This window comes from Mustela lutreola, chromosome 14 (genome assembly GCF_030435805.1).
Source record: "Mustela lutreola isolate mMusLut2 chromosome 14, mMusLut2.pri, whole genome shotgun sequence".
In the NCBI taxonomy this organism is placed as follows: Eukaryota; Metazoa; Chordata; class Mammalia; order Carnivora; family Mustelidae; genus Mustela; species Mustela lutreola.
In genome coordinates, this window is record NC_081303.1 from 30,547,068 (window position 1) to 30,566,046 (window position 18,979).

General features: G+C 44.4%; 1 protein-coding gene across 1 annotated transcript in view; it reads right to left on the reverse strand.

The window, feature by feature from the left end:
• Window positions 1–8,175, reverse strand: part of SOAT1 (sterol O-acyltransferase 1) — an 80,605-nt gene extending 72,430 nt beyond the window's left edge. The window contains exon 1 of the mRNA XM_059145261.1: window positions 7,995–8,175. The gene's annotated coding sequence lies outside the window, so the exon portion shown is untranslated. The remainder of the gene's footprint in view (window positions 1–7,994) is intronic.
• Window positions 8,176–18,979: the final 10,804 nt, after the last annotated feature.

An 18,979-nucleotide genomic window follows, 5' to 3' on the forward strand; every position in this document is an offset into this window, starting at 1 on the left:
TTCTCCCTTCTGCTCTACTTTTAACACAGCACCCAGACTAATCCTTCTAAGGTAAGTTAGAGCAAGTTACCCCCCGATCAAAACCCTCCAAAGGGGGGCACCTGGGTGGCTCAGTGGGTTAAGCCGCTGCCTTCGGCTCAGGTCATGATCTCAGAGTCCTGGGATCGAGTCCCGCATCGGGCTCTCTGCTCAGCGGAGAGCCTGCTTCCCTCTCTCTCTCTCTCTGGCTGCCTCTCCGTCTACTTGTGATTTCTCTCTGTCAAATTAATAAATAAAATCTTTAAAAAAAAAAAAAAAAAAAACCTCCAAAGGGTGGATTTTTTTTATTTTTTTAAGATTTTATTTATTCATTTCACAGAGAAAGAGATCACAAGGAGGCAGAGAGGCAGGCAGAGAGAGGGGGAAGCAGGCTCACTTCTGAGCAGAGAGCCCAATGCAGGCCGCAGACCTCCATCCCAGGGCCCTGGGATCATGACCTGAGCCAAAAGCAGAGGCTTAGCCCACTGAGCCACCCAGGCGCCCCAAAGAGTAGATTTTGTTCTAAGTGCTCACCACGGTCTAGTAACTCTTCCATCATCTGCCACTCACCTCCCAGGCCCTCCCCCACACCACCACTTCCCACAACTATTCTCACTTGTTCTGCTTTAATTACTTTGGCCTTCTGCTGTGTTTTGGACAAGCCAACTCATTCCTACTCACAGGTCTTTGCTATTTCCTCTGTCTGGAATATGTCCCCCAGATACTCTCAAGCCTTTCTCGAACTTCACCTCATCCAAGTTCTCTGTTCTAACACCCCCTCCTCAGGGACTCCCCTCTCCACCCTGACTAAACACTCTTGCACCTTCTTACTCTCTTATCCCTTACTTTATTTTTCTTCAGAACCCTTACTGCCAGCACATTATCACCTTTATTATCTACCAACCCCACAGACTAGAATCCCCATGAAAAGTACAATTCTGTCTTGTTCATTATTTTCTCCAAGTATCTAGAACCATGCCCGAACACTCTGTACTTAATACACCTTTATTAAGTGGATAAAGTGTTACCAAGCATTTTCACGAATGTTAAAGGAATGAAACAAAGGTCCTTCACATGTCCATGAAGGACATGAGAGTTGAAATGATACTCACTTTTATTCCTAACTTTACCTATTAAGGCTAAAAGATAAATATAAAACAGTTTATGAGGACATTTGCCTAGCCTGGGATTTCCTTTTTTTTTTTTTTAAATTTTATTTATTTGACAGAGAGATCACAAGTAGTCAGAGAGGCAGGCAGAGAGAGAGAGAAGGAAGCAAGCTCCCTGCTGAGCAGAGAGCCCGATGCGGGGCTAGATCCCAGGACCCTGGGATCATGACCTGAGCTGAAGGCAGAGGATTTAACCCACTGAGCCACCCAGACGCCCCGATTTCCATTTTTTTATACATACACACACAGGTGCTCTGCTCTATTGAGTTTCAGACTTCTCATCGACATCTTCTATTCAGGACCCAACTCTAAACTTAGATTGCCTAAGAGACTCTGAACAACAATTTGCTGACAAATGCTATGCCCTTTACTCCATTGGAAAATTCTCTCAAACTTGAGAGACTGTTCTCCTGAAATGATTCAAATAATTAAAAAAACATTAAGAATTGTTAGTGAGTTCCCTTAAGTGAGTACTTAACTATTTGCTATACTCTTTCATTAAGACCTTTATGTAGGGGCACCTGGGTGGCTCAGTGGGTTAAAGCCTCTGCCTTCAGCTCAGGTCATGATCTCAGAGTCCTAGGATCGAGCCCTACATCGGGCTCTCTGCTCAAGCAGGGAGCCTGCTTCCTCCTCTCTCTCTGCCTGCCTCTCTGCCTACTTGTGATCTCTGTCAAATAAATAAATAAAAATCTTAAAAAAAAAAAAGTTTTTATTTATTTATTTGTCAGAGAGAGAAAGAGGGAGCACACAAGCAGGGGAAGCGGCAGGCAGAAGGAGAAGCAGGCACCCAGCTGGGCAGGGAGCCCAATGTGGAACTCTATCCCAGGACCCCAGGGATGAAGACCTAAGCAGAAGGTGGCCGCTTAACCAGAACCACGCAGGCATCCAAGGAAAACAATAAACTTTAAAAGGAGAAATAAACATTGAAGAGAGAGAGCAAGAGTAAGTCTTTCAATGAAGGACCAGAAGGGTTATGTTTCTTTTTTTTTTTTTTTTTTTTTTAAAGATTTTATTTATTTATTTGTCAGAGATAGAGGGAGAGAGAGAGAGTGAGCACAGGCAGACAGAGAGGCAGGCAGAGGCAGAGGGAGAAGCAGGCTCCCTGCCAAGCAAGGAGCCCGATATGGGACTCGATCCCAGGACGGTGGGATCATGACCTGAGCCGAAGGCAGCTGCTTAACCAACTGAGCCACCCAGGCATCCCAGGGTTATGTTTCTTATAAGGCCCAAAAAACATCAGCGTATCAAATTAGACCTTGAAAGTTCATGCTCAAAAATGACCCTGGCACCTTAAAAAGTCTATGCTGGTTTAAACTTTGAAGGCAGGGGGGGGTGCCTCGGTGGCTCAGTGGGTTAAGGGTCTGCCTTCAGCTCAGGTCATGATCCCAATCAGCCTGGCATCCAGCTCCCTGCTCAGCAGGAAGCCTGCTTCTCCCTCTCCCTCTCTCCCTGCTTGTGTTCCCTCTCTCACTGTGTTTCTCTTCTGCCAAATAAATAAACTCTTTAAAATGAATAAAATGAACTTAGAAGGCAGGAAAAAAACTTTGTAATTTGAACTGAAAAAATTTCTTTTAAGTTCTGACACTTCAAAGGCACATGTCAAGTATGTGAAAATTCATGTAGATTAAGCACCTCCTTCTACAATGACATCAGATAAATGTGTTGTGTAACAGAGAGGTGTACCCCCATCACACTGGTTGCGCAGGTGCGCACGCGCACTCACACACATACAGTATAACAAACCATTTAGGGAATTCCAACAAGTCCTCATCGAAGAGGTGATATTCTAGCCAGAGTTCAAAGAAGAAATGAAGTTTCTAGGTATCAAATCAGGATGGGATGGAGAGAGCACTTTATGAAAAACCTAAGTACAGACCTTGGTGACGGATTCACTATTTTAAATATTTTATGGAGGTCTACTACAGTACCAAGCCCTGGGATACAAAAATGACTATATAACAGCCTTTGCCCTCAAAGAGTGAAATTCTAGTGGGTAAAAGACAAAAACATAATTCTAATACCTAGTGGTATTACAGAGCTATACCTGAGATGTACAGGGTATTAAGGAATTACAAGACTGGTGCCTAGAAAAGTCTCCTAAATAAAGTAAAATCTAGGTTAAATCTTAATGGAAGAGAAGGAATACGGTATTCCACAGGATACACGGAAGGGCATGACAAAAGATCAAGGACGCTCAGAACTGATTAGAAGACATTTGCAACTTCACACAAACAGGGAGCTGCAGAGTTTAAAAAACAAGAGGACAGGGGAACCTAGCAGGTTCAGTCCTTGATTTTTTTTTTTTTTTTTCAGTCCTTGATCTTGATCATACTCTTCATCTTGGGGTTGTGAGCTCGAGCTCCATGTTGGGTGCTGAGATTACGTAAAAAAAAAAAAATTTTTTTTTTTAAGAATTTATTTATTTATTTGACAGACAGAGAGATCGCAAGTAGGCAAAGAGGCAAGGCAGAGAGAAAGGAGGAAACAGGCTCCCTGCTGAGCAGAGGGCTCCATGTGGGACTAGATCCCAGGACCCCAAGATCACGATCTGAGCTGAACGCAGACGCTTAACCCACTGAGCCACCCAGGCGCCCCCTTAAAAAAAACTTTTATAAAATATAGAAAAAATAAACAAGAGGGTGACTTGATATTTATAGGAAATAATAAAGCTAACATTTCCCTAGTAAATACTATGGCTCATTCAATTCTCACAACAACCTATGCAGTAGATACTATCTTCCCATACTAGAGGTTAAGTAATTTTCCCAATATTACAAGGCACTTAAACAACGGTGAAAACCCAAAGCCTAGGAGAGATTAGAGTAAAACTATGAGCAAGCAATGTCATAAATCCAGTTAAAAGATTCAAGAACTAGGGGCGCCTGGGTGGCTCAGTGGGTTGAGCCGCTGCCTTCGGCTCAGGTCATGATCTCAGGGTCCTGGGATCGAGTCCCCGCATCGGGCTCTCTGCTCAGCGGGGAGCCTGCTTCCTCCCCCCTCTCTCTCTCTCTCTGCCTGCCTCTCTGCCTACTTGTGATCTCTGTCAAATAAAATAAATAAAATCTTTAAAAAAAAAAAAAAAAAAAAAAAAGATTCAAGAACTAATCTGATCAGTATCATGGAAAATTCAAGTTAGACCAAAAAAAAAAAAAAAAAGGAAGGAGGGAACTAAAACAGGAGGTGGGACCTAAAATATTTCACAATTTGGGGACATTAATAGCTACAATTTACTTTACTTGTACAATCTGTTTCAGGAAGAAGGACAAAGAAATATATTGGACTGGGTTGCAAAATGAGTTGAGGAAGTAGAAACAGTGATCATAAGACCAGTCTCTCAGAAGGTCTAGCAATAAAGGAAGCAGGAACTCATGTTTACTAATCCAGTAACATTTACAGTACTGGGGAAAAGGGCAGGTGCACAACGGATCACATTTAACATTTGCATTTTAAAAGACACTAAAGATTCAGAAACACTATAAAGCCTGTCCAAAGTCACACAGCCAGTAAGTGGCAATGGAAACATTTTCACTCAGGGGGACATAAATCTGATCAGAGAGCTATTTTAAAATACAACAAACAAAGATTCCAATCTATGCACTGGTTCTGTCATGTTCAGTGTGACATTAAGAAGCCAACATAGGGGGCACCCGGGTGGCTCAGTCCATTCGTCAAGTGTCTGCCTCCGGCGACCGGGATCATGCCAGCATTGGAATCAGGCTCCCTGCTCATGGGGGAGCCCTTCTCCCTCTCTGCCCCTCCCCCTGCTTTTGCAAGCCTCTCTCCCTCTAATAAATAGAATCATTGCATAGATTTTTTTAAAGATTATCTATTTATTTGACAAAGAGAGACCACAAATAGGAAGAAAGGCAGGCAAGAGAGAGGGAGGAGGAAGCAGGCTCCCCACTAGGCAGAGCGCCCAATGTGGGACCCTGAGATCATGACCTGAGCCAAGGCAGAGACTTAAATCCCTGAGCCACACAGGCGCCCCAATAAATAAAATCCTTTAAAAAAAAAGAAGAAGCGGGCGCCTGGGTGGCTCAGTGGGTTGGGCCGCTGCCTTCGGCTCAGGTCATGATCTCAGGGTCCTGGGATCGAGTCCCGCATAGGGATCTCTGCTCAGCAGGGAGCCTGCTTCTCTCTCTCTCTCTCTCTCTCTCTCTGCCTGCCTCTCTGTCTACTTGTGATCTCTCTGTCAAATAAATAAATAAATCTTTTAAAAAAAAAAAAAAAAGAAGAAGCAACACAAAACTGATTTGTCAACTGAATATCAACTTTGGCCTGCATGCAGTGTACCTATTAAAAAGCTTTCAGGGGTGCCTGGGTGGCTCGGCTGGTTAAACTGCCTTCAGGTCACAATGCTTGAGTTGAAGGAAGTTGCTCAGCAGGGAGTCTGCCTCTCTTTCTGACCTCCCCTACTTTTGTGCTCTCTCTCTCATTCTCTGTCCCAAATAAAAATAGATAAATAAGCAAGCAAGAAAGGTTTCAGGGATGCCTGGGTGGCTCAGTCCATAAACATCTGCCTTCATCTCAGGTCATGATCCCAGAATGTTGGGGATCCAGTCCCAAGAGGGAGCTCCCAGCAGGGAGCCTGCTGCTCCCTCTGCCTGCCGTTCCCCACCCCACTGCTTTGTGCACGCGCCCTCTCTGTCAAATAAATTTTTAAAAACCTTAAAAAAAAAAAAAACTTTCAAAAGAACCTATATAAAACAAAGAGTAACCAACTAACTCTCAGGGACCAACTTCACTGTGTCACTTCTACCGTCAGTGAAGGAAAAGAGAACAATTGCAGATATATTTACAATTCCAAAAATAAAGTTTCCTCCTTCCCTTCCCAACAAAGACTTAACCCAAGTACAACCCTATAACACTTAAACATCTCTAAATGATTAAGTCACTTAGCTAAAGAACCCAAGATCTCATTCACATCTGTATGGGCAATATAATTATTTACTCTAAGTGACAAATTAAAAAAAAAAAAAAAGTCATTAACTGCCTTTTGTTAAAAACTTTTTTCATTTCCTTCCCCAAAGGAAGGGGCACTCCTTCCTTGTTAACTCCCTTGTTAACATTTTCCATTCAAACAAGTTCTTTCCTCTGTTCTCCAACTCCTTCATTCTTTCCTTTTGTCAGGTGCTTGACCAGACTCTGGTAATTAAGACACAAATAGATGCACTAGCCCAGCCTTCCTGAAAGGTACATGCTAAACAAAGAGAACAAGCATTACAACTGATGATTACCAGCTGCTAAAGAAAACAGATTACCAGGTGGGCTTAAAAGAGAGAAGGCTGGGTTTCCCCAAGTGATAACTTGAGGAATGGGTTGGATTTGAGTAAAAAAGAGAATGGCAGGGCCGCCAGGGTGGCTCAGTTGGTTAAGCTGCTGCCTTCGGGTCAGGTCAAGATCCCAGGGTCATCAGATCAAGTCCCACATCCGGCTCCTTGCTCAGTGGGGAACCTGCTTCTCTCTGGGCCTCTGCCTGCCGCTCTGCCTGCTTGTGCTCTCCCTCTCTCGCTCGCTCGCTCTCTGACAAATAAATAAATAAAATCTTAAAAAAAAAAAAAAAAAAGAATGGCACATCAGAGGTGGAGGAGACCCCAAAAGACCAGGAGATGGTTTAGAGGACTTCTTAGAACAAAAATAAAACCAATGTGGCTTGAGTCTAGAGAACCAGAAGGAAAGTGGCCCAAAATAAAATGGAGAAGAGTGGCAGCAGTATTTTGGTCTTTATTCTAGGAGAACGTCAAGTGTTTTAAGAGTTCTAAGCAGGGGCGCCTGGGTGGCTCAGTGGGTTAAGCCGCTGCCTTCCGCTCAGGTCATGATCTCAGGGTCCTGCAATGGAGTCCCACATTGGGCTCTCTGTTCTCTGCTCTCTGCTCAGCAGGGAGCCTGCTTCCCTTCCTCTCTGCCTGCCTCTCTGCCTACTTGTGATCTCTGTCAAATAAATAAATAAAATCTTTAATAAATAAATAAATAAAGAGTTCTAAGCATGTGAGACATGGATACACATGCGTTTTTAAGTAATTAGTCTTGAATATACCAGAGCTCCTTCCAAAAGCCATTCTCCTGCCTAGAGAGCACACAAACATCCCCAACAAGTCATTCATTGATACTACCCACATCAAGGGGGGGGGGGGGGGGGGACCGCTTCAAGATGAATTCTGTGCCAAAGGAAGGTACTCTGAAAAAAGTAGTTTCAACTACGACCTAGAAAGTGACCAGTGAACTTTATCTACATATAAATAAGAAAAACAGCGTTTACAGTTGTTTCTCGGTTACAAATAACTTCTAAATATACCTATCAGAGAAACTAAATGGCTATTAACATTTAACAGTGACAGAAAATTGCACTTTAATATTTAAAAATATGAGCATGGTTACTTTGGTGCCCAGCCAGCCTTCAAGGTCTTGAGGCGCCACCTGCCCCCTGACACACTTTTCCTCCAAATCAATTCTAGGCTTCCTGGGCACATTTTTGGTTTCGCTTTTTCAACAGAATGTCTTCTAATTCATAACTTTACTCCCAGCTTGACAGATGCCACGGGATCTGGGGGGCACGTAACAAACCTCCAAGATTTAAAGGGCGCCCCCACCGTAACTTTCCCGCCCACCCCAGCCCCCAAGCTCCCCAGGACTCACGGAGCCTCCCCTGCCCGCGGCTCCGGGCCGCCTCCCCCACCCTTTGGCCCAGAGCGAGGCCAGGCCCGCCGGGCCGGAGGTGCAAGCCGCCACTTCTTCCCCCTTCCTCTGCGGCTGAGGCGGGGGGACCCGGGCGGGAAGTGAGGCGCGGATCCTCAAGAGCATTACCTGGGGCCGGAGCCCGACAGCGGAGACCTCGTCGGGAACCGCAAAGCAGGGAAGCCGGCACCGCGCGGCCGGCAGAAAGATGCCCTGACGGGAACTCACCCGCTCCCCGGCCCCTCCGCCCGCAAGTCCGCAACCCGCTACGCAGCGTCAAGCGCACGGCCCGCTCCGGCTCGCGATTTTATTGGCGGCCCAGGTCGCCGCCAGGCTCCGCCCACCGCCCACGGCCGCCCCGCCCCTTCCCGGGCTCCCGGGTACCCGGGAGGGGAGAGCCCACCTGGCCTCGGCTCCCGGACTCGGGAGCTACGCGCGATCGGGTTGTGACACCCGTGGCAGCAGCTTGCTTTCGTTTTGCTCCAGCGACCCGATGTGCGGCAGAGAGGAGGCTGAGAGAACGTCCGAAACGGCACCCGGCGCGATAGCTCCAGACCGGCGGGTCTGGTGCCTCTTCCAGAGACTCAGAGAAGCCGCCCCTAGAACCCGGGATCTTTGACTTTGGAACTAACCCTCTAGGAACAAAACTGAAGCATTTAGCCAGCAGCGTTCATCATGGGATGCTTTACGGCTTCGTAAACTATACTTGACTGTGGCCTTCACAGGCGAACTAGATAAGGAAACAGTGAAATTTATTGCAACAATTAAGAAATTAAAAAGGAGGGGCGCCTCGGTGGCTCAGTGGGTTAAGCCTCTGCCTTCTGCTCAGGTCATGATCTCAAGGTCCTGGAATGGAGCCCCACGTCGGGCTCTCTGCTGGGCAGGGAGCCTGCTTCCCCCACACCCGCTCTCTCTCTGCCTGCCTCTCTGCCTACTTGTGATCTGTGTCTATCATAAATAAATAAAATCTTTAAAAAAAATTAAAAAGGAGGCTTCCTAATCAAAGGAACTTAATGATGCAGAGAGATTTAGGATGTAGATAAGATGCAACAGTTAATCCGATTTAGGTGAATTTAGAGTAAAGGTAGGTGCAAAGCAACGGATGAGAGCAGGAGAGACTGAGGGGTCACGCTCAGCCTACAAACCACTGCGAGCTATCCTAGCCTGCCTAATGACTGAGACCCTACTCCAAGAGCTGAGATAGCCACCCATGACCCTATTAAAGCACCCTGAACAAATGGATCAGCTTTATTTGAACTGACTACTCTGTGAACCTTTAAACAAGAGGATTTGTACAGGTTACCCTTGCAGCACTGTTCACCCCAGAGCTGGCCCTAACAGTCAGTCAGATTCAGAGCTTGCCTCCTCTACAACTGTGACTGGTGCTTCTGCCAACTAGATGGCAAAGGGAGCTGGTAGGGGCACCTGGGTGGCTCAGTGGGTTAAGCCTCTGCGTTCTGCTCAGGTCGTGATCTCAGAGTCCTGGGATCAAAGCCCCACATCAGGTTCTCTAATCAGCAGGGAGCCTGCTTCCTCCTCTCTCTCTGCCTGCCTCTCTGCCTACTTGTGATCTCTCTCTGTAAAATAAATAAGTAAAATCTTAAAAAAAAAAAAAAGAAAAGAAAAGAAAGAAAAGAAAAAGAGATGAAGGAGCCAAGTATGCCAACCATGGGGAAGTAGAGCATTCTAAACAGTGGACAATGGGTGTTAAGGTGCTGATGCTGATATATAGTTTTGCTTACGTGAGGAACAGGCCAGGAGGCCTGAAGCACATTTGTGGATGGTATGAGACAGGTTGGAGAGTGAGGTAGGAGAGTCAACCATGCTGTTTGGACTTTTTGTTGTTAAGTCTTATCTTAATTTTTTTTTTTAAGATTTTATTTATTTATTCGAGAGAGAGATCGTGAGAGAGAGCATGAGTGAGGAGGTCAGAAGGAGAAGCAGACTCCCCATGGAGTTGGGAGCCCAATGCGGGACTCGATCCCGGGACTCCCGGTTCATGACCTGAGCCGAAGGTAGTCCTCCAACCAACTGAGCCACCCAGGCGTCCCAAGTCCTATCTTATTTTTATTTCTTTTTTAGAGAGAAAGAGAGCACACACATGTTGGGGGGTGACAGGGCAGAGGGAGAGGAAGAGAGAGAATCTTAAGCAGGTTCCATGCCCAGCGTGGAGCCCAGCATAGGCCTTAATCTCATGACCTGGACATCATGACCTGAGCCGAATCAAATGCTTAACTGACTGAGCCACCCAGGTGCCCCATCTCTTTATGTTTTGTAAGGTGTTAAGGCACCTGGGTGGCTTAGTCAGTTAAAGCCAATGCCTCTTGGTTTCAGCTCAGGCATGGTCTCGGGGTCCTGGGTTCCAGTGTCACATTGGGCTCCACATTCAGCAGGGAGTCAGCTTGTCCCTCTCCTTCCTCCTCTGTCCCTCTCCTAACTCGTACACTCTCTCAAATGAACAAATGAAAAAAGACAACAGGCCAAGTGTTATAATAAAATGAAGTGATAAAAAGGCCCACCTAACAGGGTCATTGTGAGGATTAAATACATTAGTACCTAAGAAGCCCCAAGCACAGATACTGGCATATAAAAGTGTTCAATAAACATCAACAGTTACTTTATAATTTCTACCCCGAGATCCATCATCACTGTTGATGTTGCTATCTTCTGGATACAGTGGGAGCAGATGGGATGATTTTCACAGCCTGCACTCTATGAGAGGGAAGGCTGAATGGAGAAGGACTGACTCCCCCTTCCGAACCAGTAGGGGAGGAGTTTAGTTGGCAGGCAAGGGAAGAGGGACATTCTGACCAAAGGAAAAACAAAGTCAAAGGCCAACAGATAAGAGGGAACCAAAGCCAACTAGAAAAGAAGGCAGTTTGAGTGTTGTTGAACAAGAAGCAGCAGGAGATCCACTTGGTGTCAGTGCTTAAGAAGTGGGTAGGCCAGGACACCTGGGTGGCTCAGTTGGTTAAGCAGCTGCCTTCGGCTCAGGTCATGATCCCAGCATACTGGGACTGAGTCCCAAATGGGACTCCTTGCTCGGCAGGGAGCCTGCTTCTCCCCCTGCCTCTGCCTGCCATTCTGTCTGCCTGTGCGCTCGCTAGCTCTCTCTCTCTCTCTGACAAATAAATAAAATCTTAAAAAAAAAAAAAGAAGAAGAAGCGTGTAGGCCATGCTGGGACAATCTGACATAGACTCTCTCAGAAGAGCCAGTGAAAGACGTTCCATAGAGAAGAGTCACTATTTAGGAGACTGAACTCAAGGGAAATGCAACTGCACTTGAGCTCAATAAGGAGGGCATTACAGTAACATAGATGAAGGATGACAAATGCTTAAACTAAGGGTAGCAGCAAGTGGGGTGAGAAGAAGGGGACATATATGAGAGCTATTTAAAAGGACAATTGACAGAATTAGTAAGTGTTTGGATGTGGGGATTAAAGATGTAGCTAGGATATCTAGCTTAGCAAACTGAATGGCTGGGTTTTGTTTTGTTTTTTTTTAAGATTTTATTTATTTATTTATTTATTTATCAGAGAGAAAGAGAGCAAGCAACAAGCAGGGGGAGCAGCAGGCAGAGGGAGAAGCAGGCTCCCTGCTGAGCCAGGAGCCCAATACAGGACTCAATTCCAGGAGCCTGGGATCATGACCTGAGCCCAAGACAGATGCTTAACCAGCTGAGCCACCCAGATGCCCCAGAATGGCTAAGTTATTGAGTTTGCCAAGTTGATGCTAAGTGAGGTAAGAAAATATATCCTGGACAAAGGGCAAGAATAACTACTTGCTATATCAGCTGAACTCATCCATCTCTTATTGAGACCTAAAGAAACTGAACAAGAAGCAATCAAGTTTTGTTTTGTTTTCAGAATAAAATCGCTTTAACATGTTGTTGTTGTTGTTGTTGTTTTTCTGGTTGTGTTGATATTGCACACTTACTATGGGAAATAAAACCAAAGGTTGAACAGGTCATAGGTAAAAGCCATCTAATGCTAACCCAGAGATCCACCTAAAATTTGATGTGGGGAAGGAAGAGAACAATGGCCTGAGCCTGGGACTGAGCTCAGTCACAAGAAAGCCCTGGGTTCTCCCTAAGAAAGGGAGACTGAAAAGGAACCACACCAGGGTTTAAAACACAAACATCTTGGGGCCCCTGGATGGTACAATCAGTTGAGCATTCGACTCTTGGTTTCAGCAGGACACACGATTTCAGGGCCGTGGGATCAAGCCCTCCATCAGGCTCCCTGCTCCGCAGGGTATGTTGAGATTATCTCTCTCCCTCTCCCTCTAGCCCTCCCACTCGTGCTCTCTCACTTGCTCTCTCTCCCTAAACAAATAAATAATAAAATAAAATACAGATATCTCACTTCTTCAAAGGTTCACATCTCCCTGACTGATACCAAACAAGCAATAAATATCCCAGCCCAGGGGCACCTGGGTGGCTCAGTGGGTTAAGCCTCTGCCTTCGGTTCAGGTCATGATCCCCAGGTCCTGGGATTGAGCCCGGCATCAGGCTCTCTGCTCAGCAGGCAGCCTGCTTCCTCCTCTCTCTCTCTCTGCCTGCCTCTCTGCCTACTTGTGATCGCTCTCACTGTCAAATAAATAAATTAAATAAATGAATAAAATATAATAATAAAATAAATAAGATTTTAAAAAACTATCCCAGCCCAAGTTCGTGTAATTTCTTCATTGGCACTTCAGCCTAGCGAAAGAGTTAGACTCAGCTGAAGTTGGAGTTTTGTGGCTAAGCACTAAGGACAATGAGTCAAGAGTGTAAATCAGAACGACCTAGATTGCTATGTCCCTGAAAACACTGGGAGAGCTGGAACCCTGCTTTATTAATGTATTCCAGAAGCACCCAGCATAGTACGCAAGAACCACCAGATAAATACACTGAATGGGTTAATGAAGCCAACAGAAGGCATAAGTCCTGAGATTGTGGGGCAGATCCCAAACAAAACAGATGTCAGGCACAATTTCATTCTTTGTCTCGGTGTTTCAGTCATCTTCCATGCTCTGAAATCATCATTTGTTTTTCTACAGACAGAAGTGTTGGTGTATAATAGGCGAGCACCATCTACCCCAGTTAAACAGGCAGAAAACTTGACTCTGTTGATTCTCTCTATCAAAATAGTGAAGCACATTTTAGGCACTGCCACAAATATAATAATAGTTCAAATATAACAATAGTTCAAGGGAGATACACATAAGAGGAAACACCCTCAAGAGTTCCTGAATCAGAGTGCCTGGGTGGCTCAGTGGGTTAAGCCACTGCCTTTGGCTCAGGTCATGATCTCAGGGTCCTAGGATCGAGTCCCACATCGGGCTCTCTGCTCAGCAGGGAACCTGCTTCCCTCTCTCTTTCTGCCTGCCTCTCTGCCTACTTGTGATCTCTGTCTGTCAAATAAATAATAAATAAAATTTAAAAAAAAAAAAAGAGTTCCTGAATCACCACAGATTATTTTTTTTAATCTCACTGAAATTAAGTGGGTATAAATCTAAAGAGGATTATGAACCTTTAGGATAATTTTTTAAACCCTAGAGGAATCAATAAGAAAATAACTCTAAAAAAAGTGAAAAGGGGCACTTGGGTGGCTGGACCACTGGATGGCTTAGTCCTTAAACGTCTGCTTTTGGCTCCGGTCATGATCCCAGGGTCCTGGGATTAAGCCCCACATTGGGCTCCCTGCTTAGCAGGAAGCCTGCTTCTCCCTCTCCCAACTCCCCCTGCTTGTTTCTCTCTCGCTCGCTGTGTCTCTGTCAAATAAATAAGTAAAATCTTTTTAAAAAGTGAAAAAAGTAAAGAAATTTAAATGTTACACTAGAGGGATGCCTGGGGGCCTCAGTCGGTTGGGCGTTAGTCTATGGCTCCGGTCATGATCCCATGGTCCTGGGATCAAGTCCCACATCAGGTTCCCCGCTTAGCAGGGAGCCTGCTTCACCCTCTGCCTGCAGCTCCCCTGTTTGTGCTCTCTTTCTCTCTGACAAATAAATAAATCTTTTCTAAAAAGTTCACTCTCTCACTCTTGCTCTCTCTGGCAAAGAAATAAATAAAATATTAAAAAAAAATGTTACACTAGAAAATATTCAGGTAATGAAAATAAACAAATAAACAAAAACAAAGAAGAGAACAAAAATGTTGTGAGACATAGAAAAGAAAAATTTAAATGGCAGATGTTAAGTTCAATTACATCGATAGTAGCAACATTAAAAGTGAATGAACTGAGCAATCCAATGTAGATTGTCATTAATAAACATTAATAAATTAGATCCAGCTGTATGCTATCTTTAGGAGATACTCTTTTTTTTTTTTTTAAGATTTTATTTATTTATTTGAGAGGGAGAAGCAGACAGGGAGCCCACTGCAGGGTTCGATTCCAGGACTCTGGGACCATGGACTGAGCCGAAGGCAGATGCTTAAGGACTGAGCCACGCAGGTGCCCTAGGAGACACTCTTTAGATTCAAAGATACACATAGGTTCAAATTTTTTAAATGGAAAAGGAAAAAGATGTATTGTGCAGAAAGCAACCATAAGGAAGCTTAAGTGTCGGTGTTAATATCAGACAAAATAAACTTTTTTAAAAAAATATTTTATTTATTTATTTGACAGAGAGAGATCACAAGTAGTCAGAAAGGCAGGCAGAGAGAGAGAAGGAAGCAGACTCCCCGCCGAGCAGAGAGCCCGACGCGGGACTCGATCCCAGGACCCTGAGATCGAGACCTGAGCCGAAGGCAGCGGCTTAACCCACTGAGCCACCCAGGCGCCCCACAGACAAAATAAACTTGAAGGCAAAAATTCTAGGGGCACCTGGATGGCTCAGTGGGTTAAAGCCTCTGCCTTCAGCTCAAGTCATGGTCCCGGGGTCCTGGAATGAGCCCCGCAGCGGGTTCTCTGCTTGGCAGGGAGTGTGCTTCCTCCTCTCTCTCTGCCTGCCTCTCTGCCTACTTGAGAACTCTGCCAGATGGATGAATAAAATCCCTGGACCTTGATCCCTGGACACTGGGATCAAGACCTGAGCCAAAGGCAGAGGCTTTAACCCATTGAGCCACCCGGGACCCCAGGATGAATAAAATCTTAAAAAAAAAAAAAAAATTGCTGGGCGCCTGGGTGGCTCAGTGGGTTAATCTGCTGCCTTCGGCTCAGGTCATGATCTCAGGGTCCTGGAATCGAGTCCACATCAAGCTCTCTGCTCAGCAGGGAGCCTGCTTCCCTACCTCTCTCTCTGCCTGCCTCTCTGCCTACTTGTGATCTCTCTCTGTCAAATAAATAAATAAAAATCTTAAAAAAAAAAAAATGCTTAAATGCTGTGCCACTTAGCAAGACAGTGTGAAAGTTAAACAGAGTTGATGAAGGACATTTGGAAGGCAGACAGGGACAGGAGCTCCCACCACCCGAAGAGGAAACCATACTTAAAAGGATTTTACACCCCCTAGGAAGGAGCCCTCCACCCTTTCAAAAGATAGATGGCAAAAATCTGATTGGATGAGAGGTGCAGGGAGGGTTAATTAGATTAAAGCAGCCCACCCACAAGTCCTTAAACCCCCCCTAGACTTAGACACACTGGTGGCAACTCCCTTGGGATCCTTCCCTTTGCGGGAGCTTTGTACTGCCACTTTATTATGGCTCCGTAAACTGCTTTGCAGCCCACCACTCTTCATTTGGTCTACCTCTTCATTCTTCGAAGTGGCATGACCACGAAACATGGGCACCAAAGAGAAGGAAATCCTGTAACAGAGTGACCATATGACCCAGCAATTCTACTCCTAGGTATAGACCCAAGAGAAATGGAAACCTACCTCCATAAAAAACTTGTCCAAAAGTGTTCATAGCAGCATTATTCATAGTGGCTAAAAAGTGAAAACAACCTGAGTTTTCACCCACTAACGAAGAGATAAATAAAATGTGATATATCCATATAATGGAATATTATTGAGCCATAAAAAGAAATGAAGTACGGGGCACCTGGGTGGCTCAGTCGGTTGGGTATCTGCCTTCAGCTAGGGTCAGAATCCCAGGTCCTGGGATCGAGCCTGGTATCAGTCTTCTTGTTCAGCAGGGAGCCTGCTTCTCCCTCTCCCTCTGCCCCTTCCCCTATGCTTGTGCTCACCCTCTCTCGCTCTTCTCTCTGAAGTAAATAAATCAAACCTTAAAAAAAAAAAAAAAGAAAGAAAGAAAGAAAGTGCTGATATATGCTATGACTTGGATTAAACTCGAAAACATTCTACTAAGGAAAAAAAAGTCTGTCACAAAGGAGCCCATATTGTATGATTCCATTCATACGAAATGTTCAGAATAGGTAAATCCATAGAAACAAAAAGTAGTTTGGTGGTTACATGGAGCTGGGAGAACTGGAGGGAAATTAAGGGCCTAATAAGGGTACCTGTCTGTCCCAATGTGTGGAACATGAAACTCTTGATCTGTGAGTTGTAAGTTCAAGTCCCATGTTAGGAATAGAGTTTTCTTTAAAAAAGAAAAACCAGAATAACTGCTAATAGATACAGAGTTTCCTTGGGAGGGGTGATAAAAATGTATTAAAATTAAATGTGGTGAGCACCCCAGTAGCTCAGTTGGTTGCGCCACCCTTTCAGCTCAGGGCATGATCCTGGAGTCCCAGCATCGAGTTCCACATCCGGCTCCCTGCTCAGCAAGGGGTCTGCTTCTCCCTCCATCTGACCTTCCCCTTCTTGTGCTTGCTCTCTCTCATCCTCTCTCTCAAATAAATAAATAAAATCTTTTTAAAAATTAAATTAATTGTGGTGAACGGTGCTCAGCTGTATGAATACACTAAAAACCATTGATTTGTATACTTTAACCGGCTGGATTGTGAGGTATGTGGGTTATATCTCAAAAAAACTTATTTTTTTAAAAACAGTCCAAACTAATCTAGACGTCTGAATGGTGGTTACCTTTTGCTATGTTATCAGTTGAAAGAAGGCATGAGGGAGCCTTCCGATGTATTAGAAATGGTTAATATCGGGGCAATTTGGGGGCTCAGCCAGGGACACATCTGCCTTTGGTTCAGTTCATGATGGTCCTGGAATGGAGCTCCATGTCTGGCTTTCTGCTCAGTGAGGAGCCTGCTTCTCCCATTCCCTCTGCTGCTCCCCTTCCTTGTGCTCTCTCTCACTCTCTATCTCTTTCTCTAATAAATAAATAAAATCTTAAAAAAAAAAAAAAATGTGTAATATCTTTTTTTTTAAGATTTTATTTATTTGACAGAGAGAGATCACAAGTAGGCAGAGAGGCAGGCAGAGAGAAAGGGAGAAAGCAGGATCCCTGCCGAGCAGAGAGCCTGATGCAGGGCTCGATCCCAGGACCCTGGGATCATGACCTGAGCCGAAAGCAGAGGCTTTAACCCACTGAGCCACCCAGGTACCCCAAGAAATGTGTAATATCCTAGTCAGGATGATGATTACATGGTGTACACAAATATGAAAGTTTTTCAAACTGTATACTTAGGATTTTGTACTTCATATAATACCTCAACAATGAGAAAATCATTTTTAAAAGTCATCTTTATTTACATAATTTTGACTTAAAATATTAATATTAATTAATTACATTTCCTATGACATTTAAAAACCTATATTAATTTTTATACATTTACTTTCTTTTTTTTTTTTTTTTTTGGCAGGGCTCGAACTCACAACCCTGGTATCAAGGCCTGAGCTGAGATTAAGAGTCTGACCCTTGGGGCGCCTGGGTGGCTCAGTGGGTTAACTCAGGTCATGATCCCGAGATCCTGGGATCGAGCCCCGCCTCAGGCTCTCTGCTGAGCCAGGGAGCCTGCTTCCTCCTCTCTCTCCTCTCTCTCTGCCTGCCTCTCTGCCTACTTGTGATCTTTGTCTGTCAAATAAATAATAAAAATCTTTAAAAAAAAAAAAAAAAAGAGTCTGACCCTTAACCGACTGAGGCACCCAAGTGCTCCTACATTTGCTTTCTTAGTGAAACTATATTCAACACATTCAATTTGCATACTTTTATTTATTTATTTATTTTAAGATTTTATTTATTTATTTGACAGAGAGAGACACAGTGAGAGAGGGAACACAAGCAGAGGGGGTTGGAGAGGGAGAGGCAGCCTTCCTGTTGAGTAGGGAGCCCAACTTGGGCTCGGTCCCAGGACCCTGGGATCATGATCTGAACCAAATGCAGGTGCTGAAGGCAGAGCCACGCAGGCACCCCTGCATACACTTTTTTTTTTTTTTTAAAGATTTTATTTATTTATCGGACAGAGAGAAAGATCACAAGTAGGCAGAGAAGCAGGCGAGTGGAGGGGGGAGCAGGCTCCCTGCTGAGCAAAGAGCCCATTGTGGGGCTCAATCCCAGGACCCTGAGATCATGACCTGAGCCAAAAGCAGAGGCTTAACCCACTGAGCCACCCAGGTGCCCCACCCCCGCCGCATACACTTTTAAATTTTGGACACTTGTGTATTAATACTTAAGATCATTACAGCAGATAGAACACAAATACATGAAAATCTTCTATGGTAATTATTTCTAATAATTAATGATTTTATTCAAATAATAGCAAGATAAAAGTTATGGAATAAATACATGATAATATATAAATAGCATATGTTTTAATTTTGTCCTCATCCAAACATCATTAGATCATCAGCCAAAATTTTAGACAAATGCAATAATACTTAAATTGTCATTTTTGGCCTTCACTCACATAAAAACCCATAGCATCACATGTATTCTCTTATTTGATTCTTATAAAAATAGGAGGATAGATTTTGATAGTCTGTGTGAACTTGATTTATAACCTTTAAAGAATTAAACTTAAGGCATGTGGGCTTCAATTAGTTCTTTTGTCGTCACTCCTACAAATGGTACTGATGGGCTTACATATGGCTGCCTTGTTTACAGACATCTATATACTTTTTAACTGCCTTCTCCAAATTCCCACGAGTACCATACACACACACAATTCTGTATTGCTTCTGACGAACAGAGATAGTAATACCAATGCTTGATTCACCGGTATAGTGTCTATCACAGTGACTGCAGGCACCAGTAAGTAGGTTTTGAATTTAACTGAATCAAATGTTGGAAGTAGGAGGTATACTTTAAGAGATTTCTCTAGATATGGTGGATTTAAGAAATCCA